This window comes from Agelaius phoeniceus, chromosome 6, assembly GCF_051311805.1.
Source record: "Agelaius phoeniceus isolate bAgePho1 chromosome 6, bAgePho1.hap1, whole genome shotgun sequence".
NCBI lineage: Eukaryota > Metazoa > Chordata > Aves > Passeriformes > Icteridae > Agelaius > Agelaius phoeniceus.
The window spans coordinates 3,563,442-3,585,265 of record NC_135270.1 but is presented as its reverse complement, the minus strand read 5'-3'; positions in this window follow the sequence as shown (position 1 = coordinate 3,585,265).

Here is a 21,824-nt window from a genome sequence, read left to right as displayed (position 1 = left end):
GAGCATGTGCTTCTACAGTCTGAGATAAACTTACCACTTCTGCTATCAAAGCCTTCCTGCAGCCCTTTCCTCCTTGGGAGGTGAAACTTAAGCCCATCTCTTTAGGATTCCCTGCCAAGAGTTTGGATAATTGAGACTGCAAGCATCTCTGGATTAATACAATTTCAGCACTTGTATTGAGAAGATTTATGGTGTGGATAATAGCAGGGCACTTAGGGTTAGGTGTGGTGATGCTGTGCCTGGCTCTCTTATGTGGATCAAGTCACTGAGATGATTGCTTTGCTCTTCTCTGGTTAGAAATCCAACTGGTGTCTCAAAAACTTTTATTATACAGTTTGTAGTAGGAAATAGAGAAAAATATCTCCAGCATAAAGTGGAGGTTGGAGAGGAAATACAAAATAAAACTTCTTAGGACATGGTGGTGAACACAACCATTCATGCTTCAGTATTGTATTTTGATGATTTTGAGAACTGGGTGTCTTCAGCATGTCCTCTCCTCTAAAAATGACAGAGCTGTCACAGTAGCCTAAGACTAGATTCCCTTCTGTTTGAGACAGAGAATGCAGTCAGCTCTGGCATGGCCCCCTTCTGCTGGGCTCTGGGTTTGCAGTGTCCTCAGAGAACAGCAGGACCATAAGGACACAGCCCCATCTCTTCTTGTCTTAATCTGTAATTCTGGCAAGGCAGTGAATTCTGCAGCCTAGCTAGGAAGGCTGCCTAGGATTGACAGCAATTGCAATGGTGGGGTTTTGTGACAGATGTTGTGCTGGGTGTGTCATTGGGCTGCAGGACACACTAAAATCCACTGATGGAAAATCACAGGTTTCCGGCTACCAGCATCACTGCCAGAGCCCTACAGATGAGACACTGTCTCTAACTACCCATCATCTCACTGTCTCAGAGAGAAACCTTTGGGTGAAGAAATAGACAGAAATAACAAGAGATTTCATTGCTCTGGTCTTAGTATGTCAATAAAATAAGATTGTTGAGGGTGTTTGAACAGAAGAGTTTCTCTTGCTGAAATATCATCTGGGCAAATGGCATCATTAGTAACTAATTAACAGTGGAATATTGACAGTTCAGTAAGTGGAAGTACTGTGTGACCCACACCTATAATTTTGTAAGGCTACCTTTGGCAAGCAGAGTCAGCTAGAAGTTAATACTATGCATGGGCAATGAAAAGAAAACAAAATTACAAACAGGGAAATCCTATTGTGTTTCCTTATGACAGCTCATTTGGTGTATTTAAAGAGGAGCTCCTTTAGAAAAGAAAGTGCATCAATGTGCATAGATGCTGATTCTGCTATACAACATTTTTCTTGTTATAAAAGGGCTGAGATCTACTTGGACTGGTGCTTTGAAGTTCATTCTTTTATCAGTCATAATCTCAGAAAGCAGATGAACATTATTTTGAATCTCAGCATAGTGAGAGACTACACATTTCCCTTTTGAAATTTTGCAATAGAAAAGGTGAAGTATCCCCTTTGATACTTTTGCAATATACTTTCTTCCTCACTAGAGGAGGAAAAATGCTGTATTTTATGCTATGGCAGGCACATGCATAGAGAGAGCCAGGAACATATAGGGGAATGGGGAAAGGGACTGGTGCTCTCAAAGCTCATTTAAACACTCTGTACTTTTTCTGGTCTTCATCAAACCCACCATATTACAATCTAAAATCTTCATTATCTTCTCAAAGAATATGCAGGATCAGAAGAGGAAATTTTCCCCAGTTTGTGTCTGCGTTCTCCACCAGAAACAGATGGATGGCTTGTACTGTGCAGGGTAAGGAATGTACCCAAGCTGGAACTGTGAACAATGCTTGCTTGCATTTATAATGGCAAGGTGGAACAGATGGTGACAACTGACTTGAATGTGAGCAGTCCATTGAAATAACCTAAATTGTCAAGCTATTCCTGTACAGAAAGCAGTGTATGCACCATTCACACAAATTGAAAGTAGCCTTCACATTATTGAATCACTTGGAATTGCCTTACATTGTGAGTTATGCTGGCCTGACAGGGTTCTACACAGTATAAGATGTTTCATTTTGGTAGTTATGAATGCTCCAAAGCCAAGGAAAATCTCTCACAAGTGAACAAAAAATCCATAACCATTCTACTCTCTGACTCATTTTGTGGTAGAGAACTTTTGGGCAGATATCTAATGAGATTAACAGGATTAACAAAAAAGTCATGTCTTCAGTTTTAAGCCCAAGGACAGACTGTTTTTATCAATAGTCTCCAGATCTTCAAGGCAAGGCAGCAAACCAGATCAAAATAGGTTCCACCAAAAATACTGATTTCCACTTTTGTTAACATAATGTGTTTACACTCAGCATTTTAAAAGCAGGCCCTGAATGGCTTTTTATAGGCATGCTGTGCAGAATGAGGACAGGCTGCTTGACTTTTGTGTGGCAGATGAGGCTTTCATCACCTCTGTGCAATACTGCAGAAGCACAGGAGGCACTGATGCCTGCACACCTCTGTGTGAGGGATGGGGACTCTCCTGTTCACAGCAAGAATGGTGCTTGCCAGACCAATGTGCATGACAAAAACCTGAATTTCACTGAGCAGAGATAAATGAGAGAGCCTTTAAAGATATTAAAGAGAGGCTGTGGTTTACATCCTACCCAGAAAAGAAAGTAGGGCTTTGAGGTGGAAGGAGTTGCTGGGAGGTTACTTGCTGCTGATATACTAAAGCATCTGTTTTTGTGATTAACTTCCACGTGCATGCTCTTTTCCTGTGGTAAAGTTGATGAAAGCAAGGTAGTTTATTTCTTTTTCATGCAGTTCTGGTCAGGGATATGAACATTTAATTTTTTTTTGTATCCCACAGTTGTTATTCCTGTGCTTGTGCCATTTTACTGTCTTGGAGTCCTCTCCTGAGCACTGTTAGGGGTATGAGTGGCTCCCATCCCTGCTCAGAAATGAGACTGGAGTGGAGGAGCCAGCCACCATTACCCCTCCATCCATCCACAGGGCACAATACTTATCTGATCTTTTGATATCCCTTTCTCACCTGGTCAGGAGCAGAGACTGGAACCAATACTAAAAGCAAATGTTCCAACTGTGACATTACACATGATCTTCTGAGCATCTCTTTTAGAAATTACTCTATTGAGTATTACACCAGGTAGCCACTGGAAGCTCACAACAACTTCCAGAGCCAGTGAAGTAATTTCTGGTTTCCCCTGCAGATCGTTTGCAAACAGATGAAAAATCTCAAATATTTATTTAATCCCTCTTTTACTAGGAATTGTACATCTCTTTTCTGCATGTGGAACTGAGAATTTATAAGGTGAAAAGAAGGGATGAGTTGGAGATTGTTCTGTTAGAGCTTTTCTTTCCTAAGGGAGTGCTGAATGTTTGCAAAAATACACTAAGGTTTTAATTAGGGTGGAAAAATTCTCCTAAATTACTGATTAAAAGGAATGAACAAGTATGTTGGCATATTCAGCTATTTTCTCATCACAGATAATTAATCCTTCATAAATGGCTAGCAAAGTCTAACATTCCTCTGTAAATAATGCAGAGCATATTCTTAAGGAACTGTAAGGACATATATAAATATTGCATGCTGCATTCATTTAGCCAATTAAATTGCATTTAGCAGTGGTCAAAAGCTGAAATGCAGCATTTTTACATATAATGAATCTATTATTCCTCTGGGCTCTTTTGACTCCAAGTTAAATCAAAGCAGTAGTAAGCCTCAGGTAAGTAGTCAACTGTTTAGTACTGTGCACTTAGAAAAGAGTGAAATTCCTTCCACTGTTGACATCCACAGTTGGTCTGTCTGGTCAGTGCCATGAAGATCACCTGTGAACAACCCTTGTCTGAGCCTAAGCAGTTATAAAGGAAAACATTCCTATATTTTGCAGATGTGTGTGTATATAAAATTATCTTCAGTCACTTTTATAATCTTGAATATGAAAATGACTGTGTTGCTCAGCAGATAAGGCAAAATGCTCTTATAAAATGCCCACGCAGAGGTGTTGATAAGGCTGCCTCTCAGGAATAAGCATTCCTCTTTGACCACTGGATTTCATAAACACAGGGAAAACAGCAGCTTGCTAGCCTGTAGCATATTCTAAACCTGCATAAAGAGAAGGAAGCTTAATTCATCATCATAATTGCAGTTTATTGGCATAAAAAAAAGTCCTGTGAAATGTAACACTAATGCTTGTTATGGGATTTTTTTCATTTAGAAGAAAACCCTACTTAGGAGTGTGATTTGTTGTAAATGCCTTTTTGTCATTTTAAGAGCTCTTCTATAGATATTTCAGACACGGTTGCCCTGACAAACCCACCAAGCTGTGTTTTTTAAAGGAAGGCAAGAACTAGAAACAAGACATGCTTTCATGCATAATTGTGTTTTGGTGCTGTTACACCATGTGTAACAATAGGGGAAGATTTTTAACGTAAGTGAGAACAGTGGACATAAAATAAAAATGGAAATTAAATAAAAACAAGGTTGTATCTATTTAATAAATTCAAAGCTTGGGTCCCTTCAATCCCAGTAGCCAAAGAAAGGATAGAGAAAGGCAAGTCCTTCAATTATTCGTAGATATAATTCAGCAGCAAGCAATTATTGCCTTTGGTTATAAGAATTCAGTTGGCATTGAGCAATTAAACCAGATGTCTTTTCCAAAAAGAAACTATATAACTTTGACAAGACATTAGCACCTATCCCCTCCAATTATGTCTTATTGGATTCAAGCTGTCATCCAGGAGAACATTTGTGCTAGAGTTGTGATCAAATAAAATATAGTGAGTTATGGTTGTGTTTATGTGGAATGTGGGTCTCTATATGGATATATCTCCTCTCTGCTATGGTCTAATCATTGTTTCATTTCAATAAGGTTCAACAAGGCATCATTTTAGGAGAAAATTCCTTTTGTCCCTATTGTGGAGGTCTTACTCAATTTTCCTTTCTCTTGTAAACTGGATAAATGTAAAGAGGCCAACAATTCTGGCTTGGAAGAACATCTAAGTATCTTTAAATTGCCATAAGAGTGTTCCATAAGCACAGGAAGGAAGAGGAAAACAAACAAAACAATCTCTCTGCTTACTGAGAGTGATAACAAAAGAAATTAGGTTCAGTTAGTCATTTAAATTCTCCAGTATGTTTATTACTAATGTGCTTGCAGGAGGCTTGCATTTCTTCATATCTTGGAGTAGCTTATCCAGTCTTATCTAAGCTTTTGGTTTCACCCTCAGTTTTCTCTATATCCAGTTTTTAGTGTGTTTTGACACTCCTTTTCAAATAAAAATGAAAAACACTGGATTAATGCATTAAATGAAGTGTTCAGCTTCTCTGTACTCCTGTCTGTTGGGAGTACACTCATTTAAGACTGTGGTGGTCACAGACATCACACACTTTTAATGTTGAGCTTATATTTTAAGTTCCTGCTTTGCAGAATAGGTGAGTACCCCTCCCAGAACCAAAAGGCTTGCATGTTATCAGACATTTAGGGCTTACATGTCTAATCCAAAACTATGAGATTATAAACAAGTGCTAAAGACTGTATTTATGAAACTGTTGGAAAATCAGCCTTGGCTTGACAGTTAGATCATTTGGCACAATGATTTTACCTTTGATCCTGCTTAGGACCATGAGAAACACAGTGTCAGCCAGCCACAGCAGATATCCAAGCACCTTCAGAGCATCTGATGGTTTGTGTCATGCTGAGAGAAATGGGAAATTGTTACTGCAAAGCCAGAGATTTATAATTCTGTCTAGGGTGTTTAGGTTGACTAATGAAAGGGATGACAGGTCACAAGGAGCTTCCACTGTTGGTTAAATGACACCCAAAATAGGCCAGATATGCCAGAGGGATGTTATACCTGGTTCCAATGTAATCCTTGAGGACTTTTCCATGGAAGTTTAATTAATACCCCTGGTAAACACAGGGTCTGGAAAAGATCACTTGAAATATCTACTTCTGTGAGCAGCTATATGCCAAGGGATGCACATTCAATACATTCTTGCCTGAACTATTGCAGAAAAATGTCACTGGGGCTTTGGGGATAGACTGCTGCCTCATTAAGGTTAGTGAAATGGGAAGGGTTGGTTCTCCTGGACCATGAAGAAAACAATGCACATTTTTACCCTTTGGTGCAAAGGAGCAGATCTTTAAACTATAAGTTGAACCTACTGTATTAATAAGGATCTTCCTGAAATTTGATTAGTAAACGCTTACTAAAATACTCCAACAAACCAACCAAGAAATTAAGACCAGTTCAATAAACAAGATCAAAAAATCGAAAGGTCAAAACCTATTCAGAGTGATAAAAATCTACAGATGTAATTGAGAAAAGTGTTGGGTTGCAAAAGATGATGCTATGGTAATAAACATTAGAGGATCCCAGGTCATTTCTGACTGTGACACTCGGGTGACTCACAGCAGCTGCAATTGAAAGGTTGTGAGCTGGCTCTCTGAGAAAAGGTGCAGTTAATGTGGCTGGAGTCCCACTTCCCAAAGTTAATCCACTGGACTGACAAATTCAAATCAGGGAATTCAATAGCATGGCAGTGGTATAGACCTGCCCTGGAAGTCTGTATGCACAGATAGCCAAGTAATCAAACACAACAGCCTTCTACCTCACAGCACTTTTTATTGCCTTGGGAGAATCAGCCCCAACATTTGTTCCTCCAGTGCAGAACATCCTATCTTGTAGCAGCTTGTTTCTGCTCTATTCCCTGGCACAACAAAGGTTAGAAAGATTTTTTTTTTTGTAAATTTAATTTAATTTTATTTTCCTTTTGGAGCATATCTTTCAAGAAATAACTGAGCATTCAAGAAAGCAACACTTTGCATTTAAAATATAGCTCTGGAGGGGGAAAAAGCAACAAATTAAATCCTCCTCTTCTCTAGCAGAGAATACAGCTTTGGCTTAGTAAACATCTCTTATCATTCAGATATGCTGTTGCAGCACTCAGCCATGCCAACTATTTATTCAAAGGGAATTCCTTCTGATTTTCCTTTTATTCTGTACCTCATAAAATGTTCCAATACAGTAATCATTATCTAAATGATTATTCAGATGGATAGTGGCACCATTATCTTAATTGTACATCCAACCTTGCTGCAATCCTTGCAACCACATTGCTTTTTTCAAAAATCCATTTTTAGCTGTTGCATGGAAATAAAAAGCTTTAACCTTGGGATAGAATCAGCAAAAGAAAAATCTTATGTTAAATTTTTAAATGTAATTTAAAAGAGTGAAGACCAGGGGGAGGAGCAAATGATGTTGTTACTAGGAGCCACCTTCCATCAACTGTAATGCTGAATGAACAAATACTGTAAGATGCTAATAGCTATGCATATTACCAAGCTAAAGGTTTAGAATATTTTATTTGAGATCTTCCCTAACTTGTGTAGGAAAGGATATTTCTATTATATATATATAATATACACCTATATATATATATATATATATATATATATATATAAAATATATATACCAAATATTGGTATGTGTGTGTGTATATATATATATATATATATATATATGGTATATATTGGTATATACATTGGGGGTTACTTTGTTACTTGGGTATTTATTTATTGGGCATTGCCCTTTTCTTTATTTGCACCTGCCTCGCAACAATGGCCCTGGAATTTCCCCACCTCTCGGCTTGGCTGGACTTTTCTGGGGTAACTTTTGGTGGTGCCTCCACAGAAGACCCCACATCTGCTTTACAACCACCGTGGGGGACGGACTGAGATGGGAGAAGCCTCTCCCTCAAGGACTGAGACATGAGACCCCCATGTGGAGAAGCTCCCCCTCCTCCTGAGGACTGAGAAACCCCCAACCCAGGGCAGGTGTGTGGGGGAGGTGAGCTGACCAAAGCCAGATGTTTGCCTGCAGGTGTGGCCATTGGACCAAGGAGACAATGGTTCTACAATGGTTCTCACCCACTGCTGAGAACATGGACTGTTTGTACCCTTCTTCAATACCTTTTTTTTCCCCCAGAAATTAAAATAGACTATTCTTTACTACTTTTGACTTGATTTCAAAACTCATCCCCTTCCCCTATCTAAAAAACTATAATAGGAGTTCAAATTGACCAGAGTCTTCGGGATCTCCCCTGAGGTGACCAGGCGAACTCCATCGACTGAAGACTTTGAAGGACTTTGTTGTTCTACGTTTGGTAGCTATATACCTTCCTTTCTCTTCCTCCCTCTTTTTTCTTATTCTTCTGTGTTTCCCCAATCCCCCCTAATGCATTTTGCTGTGGTCATTCAATAAAGGTGCATTTGTTTTTTGGATTATTACTGCAAAATCCCCTTGCCGTGTCATTTTTTTTTTTTTTTGCACTCTGAGATCACTCAATGAACCATCATGAAACCCGTTCGTAAGGACGCATCGTGACACCAGGTCATTCACTCTGGTGAAGGTACCCAGGAACAGGAGTGTGCATCCTCCCACCATGCTCAATGGCACCTCAGGAAGCAAACAGGGAATCTCTGAAGTGTCTACTGTCACTACAGATGATGGTTTACTCTTGGAAAAGGAATGTTTATAGAGTAGAAGAAATCACCCTTGCATCCCACTCAGATCACAGGCTGGATGAGACTGAGTTTGGTCTTTTAATGAGTGTGATCTGTTTGCAAGATGGTAGCAGAGTACAGAGCAATACTTTGCTGACATGATTCTGTTTTCCTTACCCAGTTTGTTTCAATGATTTAGCTGGTTGGAAGACAGAGATGCAAGAAGCAAAACCGTGGTGATGACAGAGTGAATAAATGTGGAGGGATAGAATGTAAGAAAATAAAGATAGTGCAGAAGGCAGTCTCACACCTGAGGAGGTGCAGCTGTGCTAATCACCAAAGATTAGGAACAGGCCTGCCCTTAACAGGCCACAGCTGTGTCCAATAAGAAGATGAGTGCTGTAAAAAGTGGATTAGCTGGGTGAGGAGAGAGCTGCAGTTTGTTGGCTGTGCTGTGAAGAGGAAGGAGTTAGTGTTGTGAGGAGATGCCCATGAGAAATCACCAAGAAAGTATGAAACTTTTGCAATAACGTGACAACAAATAAAACCTATGGATCCCAGAAATTTTCCCAGGAAAACAAATAAAAAGAAATACTAAATTAGTGATGTGTCCATGTCTTCTGAAGGTTCAGCAACTCAAGACAGTAGTTTCAACTGAGGATTGCAGGGAAATACCATCACCTGAACCCAGGTGAGCTGCTGACCTCAAAACCATCAGATTTTGGCTGCAATACATGCACACAGTTCACTGCACACTTGTGGCCAGCTGCCTTGCTCTGCCTTGGTGCTGATTGCAGTGCCTGGGACCTCCCAACGCTGGTGATGCACGTGCACAGCTCTCGGGCACACTGTGGTATGTGCCTGCACTTCTGACACATAAAGAAAACAAAAACGAGAATTAAAAAAAGAGAGGGGGGAAACACCACTGCTTTCTCAGGACCTGCTGATGGGATGTGTCTCCTTCTGTCCTGAGGATGCCAGAAAATCCACCTCCACCATATTGGAGCAGTCCTTTGAATGCTTACATATGTACATATATGCATCACTAATATCTCTGTCACTGCTGTCTCCATACTCAGTAACACTCTGCAAGTTAGTGCATTTTTTGTCTGAATTCTGTACTCCTGAATCTCCTTTCCCATTCATTGCTTGAATAAACCATCTGATTTATGCAAGCTCTATTAAAGTCAGCCAGACCTACAGCACTGGACTGGTAAAATGCACTGTTTGTAAATCTGTGATCATGCAAATTCTCATTGAACTCCAGCAGGCTGACAGTGCCAAATTGACTACAATCAGAAATTAAGTGCAGCCACACCCAGCCCCTCTGATTACTAAGGACCAGCTGGGACACAAGAGGGTTTATTTCCTGCAACATTTCCATACCCTTAATGCAGCAGAAAAATCGGTGAAAAACAGTGCAGAGAGCATTGAGCAGCCCAGCCCCAGAGGACACCATTAATCCACAGGTGATTTGCTCTTCATTAGAGGGAGATTTCCTCTGCAATGATGTGGTCTTATTTCTTCACCCTAACTTCTACTTCCCTTTTCATACAACTCCACAGAAAACTCTGAGTTTAAAGAAGGCAACATCTGTGCATAGCATTTTGTCATTTTCTTTAATTTTCTGTCTTTTCTAATCACTACCAATGCTGTCTTCTTCTCAATTGCTCTATTTTTTTTATCTAAGCCCATACAAGCTTTTTTTATGGTAGTGTTCTGTTCACTTCCCCATTATTTCTTAGCTAAAACTTTCCAATTATTTTGTCTTTAGTTAAAAGACTTTACTTCTTCAAATTCACCCCGGGCAACTTCATTATTTTGCTTTCCAGCTATCTATCCAGTGTCAATTATGGGACCATTTTTTTGCTGTGTTACTGAAGCAATGATAGTCCAGTTCTCTAACAGAGTGATAACAGCATTTCACTCACAATTTTATTTTTTTTCTAATTGCTCGTGGATTTCAATCTACTTTGTGAAATTCATTTCTATTTTAAACACGATGAAGTAGAAATGTGATGAGCTTGTACATGAGTGGAGGCTGGGAATACAGACATCATTGCCCCTCTGTTGGCTTTGACCTCATTTTGCTGGCAACTAGAGCTACCCACTATAAAAAGGATTCAAAACAAATGGCTGATTTTTGTTGATAAATGTGCCTAATTAGCAATATTTTGGAGGCACTTGACACCACTGAATCAAAGAACTGACCTTGATATCAGAATATTGTACCTCATTACACTGAGAAGTATAATGAGAATGAGCACCTATTTTATAAATTCTTATTTCTCCTATTATTTTGCTATCTTTAAAATGTATAAGTTGCTATTAGAAGCCCACCTTCGCTCCAAAACACCCAAAGCTGTTATTTTGGTTACTTAGGTCTTGAGCTGGAAACAATATTTGCGTGTAATAATTGACTTATTAATCCAACCTAAAGTTCAGGCCTAATTTCCTTGAAAGCCCAATAATCCTTTTAATCTGGACTGTCACTTTCCAGATTTCCAATGTGGTTTTCATTGTGAGGCACAGTGCTGCAGGGGGATGAATGATGCTGATTCATGTTCCTTGGCCTGTGTGCTGCATTGTGAGCTCGTTCTCATTCTTTCTGTAGGAGCCATTTATGGCAGGCAGCAAAGAAGGGCAGAGGGAGATCTTTGGGAAAGGGAAAACTGGGAGACCCATCCTGTGTTTCCTCAGGTCCCGAAGCCTTCCTGTGGAAAAGGAGGCAGAGTCATGTCAGTCATGGGAGAATGTGGTGACTTCCCATGTGCCCATACATAGATGGGCTTCCTGAACTACTCTGGGGCTCAAACAGCTGGAAGTCTATATTAAATACTTTTCCAAAACATCATTATTATTATTATTATTATTATTATTATTATTATTATTATTATTATTATTATTATTTATTATTTAGCTTTTCAGAGGTTTCTTAAAAATGCTGCCAAAACCTAAAACAAGGACTGTATGTTTTTTCATATAATAGATAATATTATATTATTATAATATTTTAATATATTATAAGTGTATAATTAATATTAATAATATTATTATATATCAATTCTATATTATTCATATATTATATAATATAGTGTATATTATTATATATTCTATATTATTAATATTGATAGAATTATTTTTAATATATTATATATTTATAATTATATATAATTTTCATATAATACTATGATATTATACTTCATATAATACTGTATGTTTTTTCATATAATACTGTTTTTTCATATAATACTTGGGGTGTTTTACCTTTTGAAGGAGGTATCACCAATTCCACAAATACTATATTATAAATACTATACTAAGATATCATGAAGTTTCCACAGTTTGTCTGAGATCCTTTTCAGAACAAATGGCATTCAGAAGATGTGTTACCCCACGGCAAAAGGGAAAAACAAGCTATGGGATATGAACTGCATTTTGGTCCTTGTGACACTGTTGTGGTGAAAAATGAGCAGAAGTGTGGGGCTCAGCTTTCCCTGATGGCTGCAGCCAGCACTGCCAGCTCCTGTTCCTCTGGCAGGAATTTCGCAGCCTGCTTTGAATGTGCAAGAACCCCATCTGCTGTCAATAGATCCACGAAGGGCACCTTTATTTGAAGCTGTTAGAGGCTTGGATTTCTACAGAAAACATAAATATCTCCATGTCCTTCAGGAGTGCATCCTGTTTCAGAGAATTAGGGTGAGGCTGGTGAGGCCCTGGAACAAGCTGCCCAGAAAACTGTGGATATTCCATGGCTGGAAGTGTTCAAGGCCAGGCTGGATGGGGCTTGGAGGAGCCTGGTCTAGTGGAGGGTGTCCCTGCCCATGGCAGTGGGGTTGGAAAGAGATCAACTTTAAGGTGCCTTCCAACTTCCAAACTATTCTATGATTCTAGGACAATTAGAAAGCATCAAGCAGTGTGTTAATGAAATTCTAGCAGAGTATGACCCAGCCTTACCTGTCTCACCCCCTGTTTCCTCTGGAGCAGCTCTCTGTGAAATGGTTCATGGCATGAATCCACAACATTTCAGTGTTGCTAATAGGGACAGGTTTCTTTTCCCTCCTCCCCACCCCATCTCACATTCAATGTCTTGCAGGGTGTTTTGTAGCTCTGTGCAACAAATGCTTTGCTGGCATGTTTCACAGTAACATACAAGTACAGCTTTTGTGCTTCCTACAAGCCACCACTATTAATTTACATCAGGAAATTAATCTGCTTCATAAATATACAATAAGTCATTGCTCAAAGTCACTGCATCCTGAGTAGTCATAAGAACTACCCAACAGAGAGCTCTTCAGAAAATAAGGAATTTGTTGTAAGTTTTCTTATCCTTTTGATTCTAGTGTCTAATGAAAGGTGGTAAATTTTCATTATGTGTAGAAACTGGTGATAGAGTCAGACATCCTTGACAAATTATGTTTAGCCAGGACAATGTGCTGTTTTAAATGTGAGGGGGATACAAACAGCAGCTCTCTGCTCATGGCTGCAATGCATTACTGCAGCCAGACCATCAACCCAAGAAGTGGTTTTTAATTCCCTTCTGAAGTGTTTATGAAGATATAATTATATGTATTTATACATATTTTTCCATGTTCAGAGTCTTATGAACATATTGAATCTTTTCAAAAGTCTTTCTGTGGCTGATTACTGAGCTACTTTTCTCTCTCTTTCATTGCTAACCAGTTTGTAAGAAGATTTAGCTCAGAATCTACCCAAGTTGCTCTCTTATTATTATAAATGGAGATAACTAGCTCACACTAAAATTATCTTTCACTGTGAAACTTGGAATAATTTAGGAGTTGAAGACTGTGTCATTACTCATATCTGGAGGAGTTTGTATTTGAATATTGCCAATTAAAGGTGCCCTTAGAAATAGCTGAAAGAGGAATGACTCCTGAGGCTTGTGTTGCTTTCTAATTATGTCTTGCTCAGAACTCCAAGTCCCACAGCACCCAGCACTAACAGAAATTAGAAATGGCATGCACTTCTTAGAGGACTTTCACCAAACAATTTTTCTGGCTTGCACTGAATTTCTGGTGATTCCATAAATTTGGCTATTCCATCAATGCTTTCAGCATTTTGTGTAGTAAGCAGCTTTTGTAAATTTATACTGGTGTTTCTGTCAGAAAGGTTTTCTGCTCCAAAACCAATGCTTCACTGCTTTTTAATATCATTCAGTGGTTTCTAATCATCTCTCTTTAATTGTATTTTTAGCTGTCTGAGCTCTCTTTTAGGCCTTTTACTCAGGCACACTCATTCTGTTATTATTAAGTAATTCCTGGCTCCCAGTAAGTTTTGCTGCTCTTTGAATAAACACAAAAGGTTCAATAGTAGCTTTATTGATGCAAGAATGGTAGAGAAGGAGAACCAGCTATTTTTGTGTTGAAGACACCATGGTTTGACTTGAATTTTCCATATATCAAAACATTCTTGTTATATCTGAAGGACATCCCACATCCCTAGGAATATTCCTCTGGAGTCCTGTCCAGGCAGGAGAGGAGATGGGAGTTTGTGTTGCTGGAGTTGTCATCACCAGTTCTCATCCTCTGGGATCTTTTAGCAGATATTAGAACCTAGGGCAGCCTTGGAGGTGCTCTCAGAGCATGGCAAAGGAAGGAACTGCTGGATCCACTCTCCTGCACATCCTTCTGTTCCAGCAGCTGGTACTTGCTTAATAGGAGAAAAATATGCTTTGAATATTCCCACTTCAGTCAGTGAATACATTTAAATGGAGGAGAGTTCCACTCTGCTTCTTCAGTGAATATTCTTCCCTTCACTTGTCTGAGTAGCTACAACTTCCCTACAAGTAACCCACTGAATTTGCTTTTCCCTGTATCTTCCACCACTGTTATTTCCTTTGCCTTGGCAATGTTATGGCATTTTATTTGAGGAATTTGTTTTAGGCCTCAGCCCCTTAAGCTTGAAATATCAACACAGACATAGGCCAGAGTCCCAAAGGATTACCAAAACATTAAATTTCCATGAGATGATAGCTCTATAACCAGAGTATATGGGTAACATCATCTCCTTGGCTCTCTCTGTTGCATAAACACAAACCTGTGGGGAACATTGTATGTTTAAGGTGATTTTTTTGTCTTCTCATTTAATTAGCAGCCTACATGGTGTCTGTGCAGACATGGGAAGAGCAGCACTGCTGAGCCCCAGCAGCAAAGGGACTGTTCTGTTGTGTGCTGCTGGTCAGTCAATGGGACAATTCAAAATTACATTTATTCGTGGATGCTTGTTCTTCAACCAACAGGTACCTGCAGTATTTCAGGTATTTCCACCCAGCACAGACTCCTCACTCCTACAAATTTCATCTGGCTAGAGGCTTTGCTGTGGAGGCAGCACAACTGCATGGAATTTCCAGCAGCATTCCAGGCTGACAAGCAGGATGCTGGGAGCTGAACATAACTTCTGATCTGCTGACCAGGTTGGTGTTCAGTCTCAGCTTCATTGCTTCTTCCTTCCACAAGTTCTCCTGGGTATTTCATTACTGAGTTCTAGAGAAAAGAAAAAAAAAAAAAAGGCATGCCAGAGAAGAGCAGAACATTTATAATTTAAGAATAAATAATAAAGTTGCTGGAGGGTATAATACCATGAAAGTTATTAACTATGGTGGTAATATCTATTTTAAATGGTAATGAAAAGCAGCCTGCTCTGAAAGAAAACTATTAAATAAAGGCTCAAATAACATTTTCAATCAGACCAACACCACTGCTATTACCTAACCTGCCCAGAGTTTACCTGAGGACCTGGTATTTTGCATTCTGGCAGACTCCAAGTTCATGGACACCATGTGATGCTCTGCTCTGACCAGAGTCACACCAGAATAAAATTTTCTGAAAGGATGAGCAAACCTATTAAACACAGAGTGGGGACTGGAACTGGGAGTTGATGGTGCTTTATAAAATGGTTCTGTACTGGTTGCAGTTGTTTTAGTACTGTTAGAAGGGAGCAGGATCTGGTCTTTTGCCCTGGATTTTGTTGCAGGGCAACATCAAGTATGGGTTTATTCATCCTCTAAGAGGCATCAAAGAAGTGCAGCACCACTATTTGTTGTCTTTATTGTGGTTTTGCCTCTAATTTTACACGCATGGTTGGTGTGGGGATGGTGCCTTGTCCCATTCCTGTCCTGTGCTGCCCCAGTTCTTTGCTGTGTGGGACAGGCCTGGGGGTTTGCTGGGTTTTGTGGTCTCCTTCACGTTTTTCAACAGGTTAAAGCCAAGTGGAAGCATCTTTATATGTGTATTGGTACCTGGACTGAAGCTGGGTCATCTTGGGCTTCTACATTTTGTTGTCTCCATGTTCTGAGTAATTCCAGCAGGATGTAGGTTACAAAAAAGAAAGGAGGGAAAAGGTGCAAAGAGAGCTCTTTTGGCTTCAGCTAGTTCTGGGCATTTGGAACTGGGCATTTGGACTTGGTATTGTCTGATTTTCTGCCTGTAACCCAGTCTCCCTCCTCTCTTGGAATAATTTGGATTATGGTCTTTTTTCCCCATCCAATCCCCTCACTGTTTTGGTTTTTAATTTTTGTGCATTTTGTTTTGTTTGTTTCGGTGGTTTTTTAAACTGATTTTTTTTTCCTTATGAAAGCTGTGACAATTTACCTCAAATACTTGAAGCAAAGATGAATCCAGTTTTTAAGAACTAAGAGGGGTCTGTTTTTAAGAAACACAGGGGTCCCATGTATTTGCACAGGGCAGAAGGTCTCCAAGCAGATGTTGCTGCTCCTCCAGATGTGTATGGATATTGAGAAGTGCATTCTCTTTGTAGCTTCCTCCTAAAAGGCTGTCACTATGAAACAACCCCGTGCACACACTACTGTTCTCAAGGTGAAAAAAGGGAAGTTTAATTTCTGACTCCAACATTTATAGATTTCCAAAAGTGACAGTGGATTGGAGGGTGACAGTGCCACCTCTCCAATGACACTGGACAGACCAGAGTCCATCAAATTTCTCCTCCTCCATAAAAGAACACAAAACAATAAGTTATTTACAAAAAGGGTGTGAAAAAGTTTGTTACAAGAATGTAAACATCAGAAGGCTTAGAAAAGTTAAAAAAATCAAGACAACAAAAGGCAACTGCTAAGTAAGGTGCCCTTAACTGTAGGCTTTTATAGCCAAAACCATAAGTGGGAAATGGGGACTGTGCTGAGAGGTGATGGGGGACATCAGAGTCCTGCTGGGGCTGAGACTCTGCTAAAGCTCCCTGTGATGTAAAGAGATGGAATACACTTTCTGTCACCTTCACAACAGTCTTCTAAGGAAAAGCAGCTGCCTCTTGCCCCTCCCTCCTGGAATAAAGCAGGCTGCTTCCTGTTTGGCACTGTTGACACGATGTTTTTGTTAAATGGTGCTGTCTGTTGGGGGAAGCAGAGGGGAGATTCATGGGGGTCACCATTCTTCCTCTTCATGTGCTCCTCTCAGGGGCTGCTGCTTGAAAGCTGCACTCAGGGCAAGGATGTATACAAAAAACAAAGCAACCCCTGTGGCAGGGAGAAATGATGAGGAGGACTCCATCTTATCAGAAGGCTAATTAAATACTTCATTTTACCACATTATTCTATATTACATTACATCTAAACTGAATTCCCTTCAGGTAAACAATCTTCCACAATGCATTCCACTTGTGAGCAACACCGGAGCAGCAAATGAGATGAGAATTGTTTTGATCATTCTTTTCTCTGCTTCTCTCAGGTTCAAGGAATGTGAATCCAACATATGTAATGCAAATCTTCTAGTGGGTTCATCCCACTCCAGCTCCTTCCAGCTGACACTGAACCTGGAGAGGCTCTGAAAGGAGCTGGGACGTTACAGTTCAGCAGAAACTGACCTTGGGCTGCCCCAAGGGATAGAACTGGTACCTCTGTACCCTCAAATGGTCCCCAGGAGCCAAGTGGGGGGTGACAAATTATAGTAGGGCCTAATTTTTGAGCCCCAGGAGAGCCCTAAGGTCTTTTTGGGTATCAGGATGATCTCAGTGAATGTCCTGAAGCACATTTGGTCCCCAAAATGTCTTCAAGAGACACTGTGGGCTCATAGGTGTGGTGGTGTTTGAGGGTCCCCAGGACAAGGGAAGAGATGAGAATCTTGACTCCATGTTTGAGAAGGCTGATTTATTATTTTATTATATATATTATATTAAAAGAAAATTATTTACTAAACTATACTAAAGAAAGAGCAAGGAGACATCAGAAAGCTAGAAAGGAATGAATAATAAAAACCTGTGATGGCTCACAGCCTCAACACAGCTGGCTGTGATTGGTCATTAATTAAAAACAATTCACATTGTGGGTAAACAATTCTCCAAATCACATTCCAGAGGAGCAAAACATGGAGAAGCTGAAGCTTCCCAGCTTCCCAGAAAAAATTCTGGCAAAGGGATTTTTCATAAAATATGTCAATGACACATAGGGACATCTCAGGGGGCTTCTGAGAAAGGAATACAGCACAGGATGGGCCTGAGCTGATCTGCAGAGTTAGATTTGGTGTATGGACATCTCGAGCTGACCTCTAGGAGCTGATATGGCAACCCCAATATAACATGCACAGCATGGGTGTCTGGGGGCAGAAGAAGTCAACAGTTAGGACATGGGCATCATCTGTGGTTGCTAATTTGCATAGAGAGTTACTTGAGATCATCAATTAATAGATGGAGTTACTAGAGGTCACTTTTACTCCAAAATTTTGGCTCATGGTCATCCAAAGTCACTAATTATCACACAGAGTTACTCCTGTACCCAAAATGTCAGCTTGGGGTCATCTGAGATCACCAATTATCACAGGGGGTTACTAGACATGAGCTGTATCCCAAAATTTTGGCTCATGGTCATCTGACATCACTAATCATCACATAAAGTTATTAGAGAGCAACATTATCCCAAAATTTCAGCCTGTGGTCATCTGAGACCAACCAGTCACTGGCTCTTTGGGGTATCAGTTGAGGTCACCAAATTAACAGAAATTTAATTAAATTAATTTATGACAACAAGAGTCTCTGCTGAGCGTTGTTCAAAGACATAAAGGAGAGTTACTGCTGGGGACAAACACATGATTATAAAACCACAAAACTTATTGTATACCATGGTTAATAATTTCAAAAATCACAGACATGTTCACTATCTCTACAGCTGCTCCCATACATCACTTCCATTAGGCCATTCTTTCCAGACATCCAATACTATTTTAACACTGTATTTTCAACTGCAATATGATGTGAAAGCAAATGCCTGATTTTTTTCCTAAAAAATAAGGGCAGGAACAACAGATAGGAATTAATACTTATAATCTTAGGGAGAATTATTTTTCCCAACCATCTACCTCCTTAACCATACTCTGTTTAACAAAATGTGCTTCCCAAACTTCATTGCCTGCTGTGCCCTAAGAACACAAGACACTATACAGGTGTCAGAGGTAGCTGTATTTTGAGCAGGGGAGAAATAGTAGATATCTGCCATCTATGCAATACTACATGCAGAGCTCTTCTCTGTAGCACAGAATTCAAACCACATTTTTCAACCAGAAAAAAGAAAGCCAAGCCTTGCTGTGTTCAGACCTTCTTGTCTTTAGCCAGGGTTTAGTAGATAGATTGAAGATGATTCAATTTCAGTGGAACTGTGCAGGGATGCAGAGCAAACAGGAGCTCTCTTCACTGCCTCAATGCAGAAATGGATGCAGCAATGAGAATAAAGGTCTGTCTGGAAGGACAAAATTGTTTGATCAGCTCAAAAACATTTTTCAAGAGAAAACTCAGAAACCAGAGAGAGCAAAAATAAAAATTCCTTTTTTAATCATCCAAAATGAGTTGAGTTCAGCTTGGACTTTAAAAGGAAGAAGTTGCTAACACTGCAACCAAGACATGAGGTATGATTCTTCACAGCTTCAGTTAACCACAGTATGTTCATTTGTGTCAGCTGAGACACAGAGAGGCCTCCAGCCTACAAACTGCAAATCCCATAAGGAGCTGCTGCTTAAGCTGGTTTAGTGCTGAATTAATTGATTGTAGATGGTAAATAACCAGTGAAGCAATGCAATGATTTAAATCACATTTAAAGTCTCACCTGCACTGGTATTGGACAGATGGGAGCGTACACCAACTCAGTGATCCTGGATTTGCATCTTTGGCATCCTCAGGGTCCTGGATTGACTTTATGATGATTTTATCCCCAGTTGTCTGTTCTGTTTATGCTGAATAATAAGTGTTGCACCTTTAAGACTTGTTGCAGAGAGTGAAGGGGGCACAGAAGCAGCAGCAGTTTGTTTTCAGACCCTGCACTCACTCCTCCACATTCCTGCTCCTGGCCTGTGCTGTCTGCAGATGGACAGACAGCGGGACAGAGCTCTCCTTTGCTTTTAGTTAGTTTAGCTAGCTGAGGCAAAGAAGTTGCCTGGACTGTGTTTTTTTTCCTTTTCTTTGGCCCTGTTTAACCTGCTCTGGCCTGAACACCCAGGGGAGCACCAGCAGCTCCACCTGTGGCCCACCGGGCCTGGCCTGGCCTGCGACATTTCCAGCACTGAGGGACTGAGCAGAGCCTGAGTGAGCTGAGCTGCAACCCAGGGAGGGACTTCCTCAGTTTGTCATCTCTTTGGGAGCAGCAAGGGGTTCTATTGTTTAATATTGTTTAGGGTTTATTGTTTAATAAACAGGGTTTTTCCACTTTTCTCCAAGGAGGTAGTTTGTCCCAGACCAGTTGGGAGAGGGGCCAAATGAATCTGCTTTCCTAGAGGAGCCCCTCTGGAGGTTCTCTCCAAAATTTGTCCTGAACCAGGACACTCAGCCATGAGGATAGCCTGACTCTTCAGATGATGGCACACTCTACTTGCTGACCCTCCAGTGAAATCCACCTGCACAGTAGCAAAATGACACCCCAGTGAGAGCACAGCCACTCACAGAAACAAGGTTTGGTGCTCATCCAATAAATAGATTCTACCTTCCACTTGCCCTCTATTTCCTTCACAGCTTCCTTCTTTCTGCACTGTTCTCCAGCATCTTTCCTTAGAAACCAAGCTCCTCCACCTCCTCTTCTACTTTGGGCCAGCACATTCCTGCAGTGGGAACAGGGGCCTAGATATGAAAAATAATTCCCCGCAAAGGAGGGAGTTACCTGCTGGTGCTGTGCTAATGAAGGGCTGGGGCTGAGAGAATTGCAATGCTTAAATAAAAGCAGAAAAGGCATGGAACCATGTGCCATGGGGAACTGGGTTGCTTTATAGAAATAAAGGAGGGGATGAATAGGTGAGACAGTCTCTCATCACTAGACATGACTTCACCTATAGGCCTTCCTTTTGCCTCCCAGCAATGACACTGGCTTTCTTTCATAGCAATTCATGCATTTCAAAGGGCCAAGAGCATAAAAGGATTCCAAAAAGAGGTTAAAGCCTGAAACCAAAAAGCAGCTGTTTCATTAGCAACAAGAGAGGGAGAAGGGGAGAGAATTGTAGGACAGAGCTCCCTAAGTGTGCCAAATGACTTGCATTTCATGTATTTTATGCTATCTAACAGATATTCTTCTGGAATCAGGACACATTTCAGATGTTCAGTAACTGATACAGCTAAAAACCCACTGTGTGTGATCTTTTGTCCTTACACCAAGGATTACTGAGAATCAGAGTCCTGGGACGTGAAACATATCAGCACTCCCTATTATAGGAGATCCTACAGGATCCTCTTGCACTGGAACAGGAAGTTTGCATCACTGCTGTGTTCTGATGTAACAGCTGGACAAAGTATCAGTGTCACAAGGTGGATCCTCTGCATCCTACACATCCCTGGACTTCTCCCACAGAGAAGAAATCCTATCCATGAAGATCAACATTCACCCTTTATCCAAAGCCTCTGCAATTCATCACAGGCCAAGTTTTCATCCTTTATGAATGACATCATCATCTATCATCTTGGAATGACAGCCTGGAAACAAAATGCAAATGGTGAGAGAACAAAGAGTGATTCAATGTCCTCAGTCCAGCCAGGATTCACTGGGCTAGGTGGCAAGAGAGGATACAGAAACCCATCCTCTGTGTGTAAGTGCACAGATATTCCAGTTTAGAACAGGCACTGGAATTTAGGGATGGCAGATCTCAGAGCTCATGGCATCATTAGACAGCTGGTATGCACACTCAGGTCAGAACTGAGATGAAAATAAATACCCAGCAGATTTGTACACCACTGACAACTATATGATGTGAAAAGGGATGAAACAAGTTGGAGATAAACCCTTCTGATTAAAAAGCAAGGGCAGGAAGAGATGCACCAATATTCAGGCTACAAGCAAGGCTTGGAAATGAGAAATCCAATCCTAGTTCTATTAGACAGCTGGATTGATCCC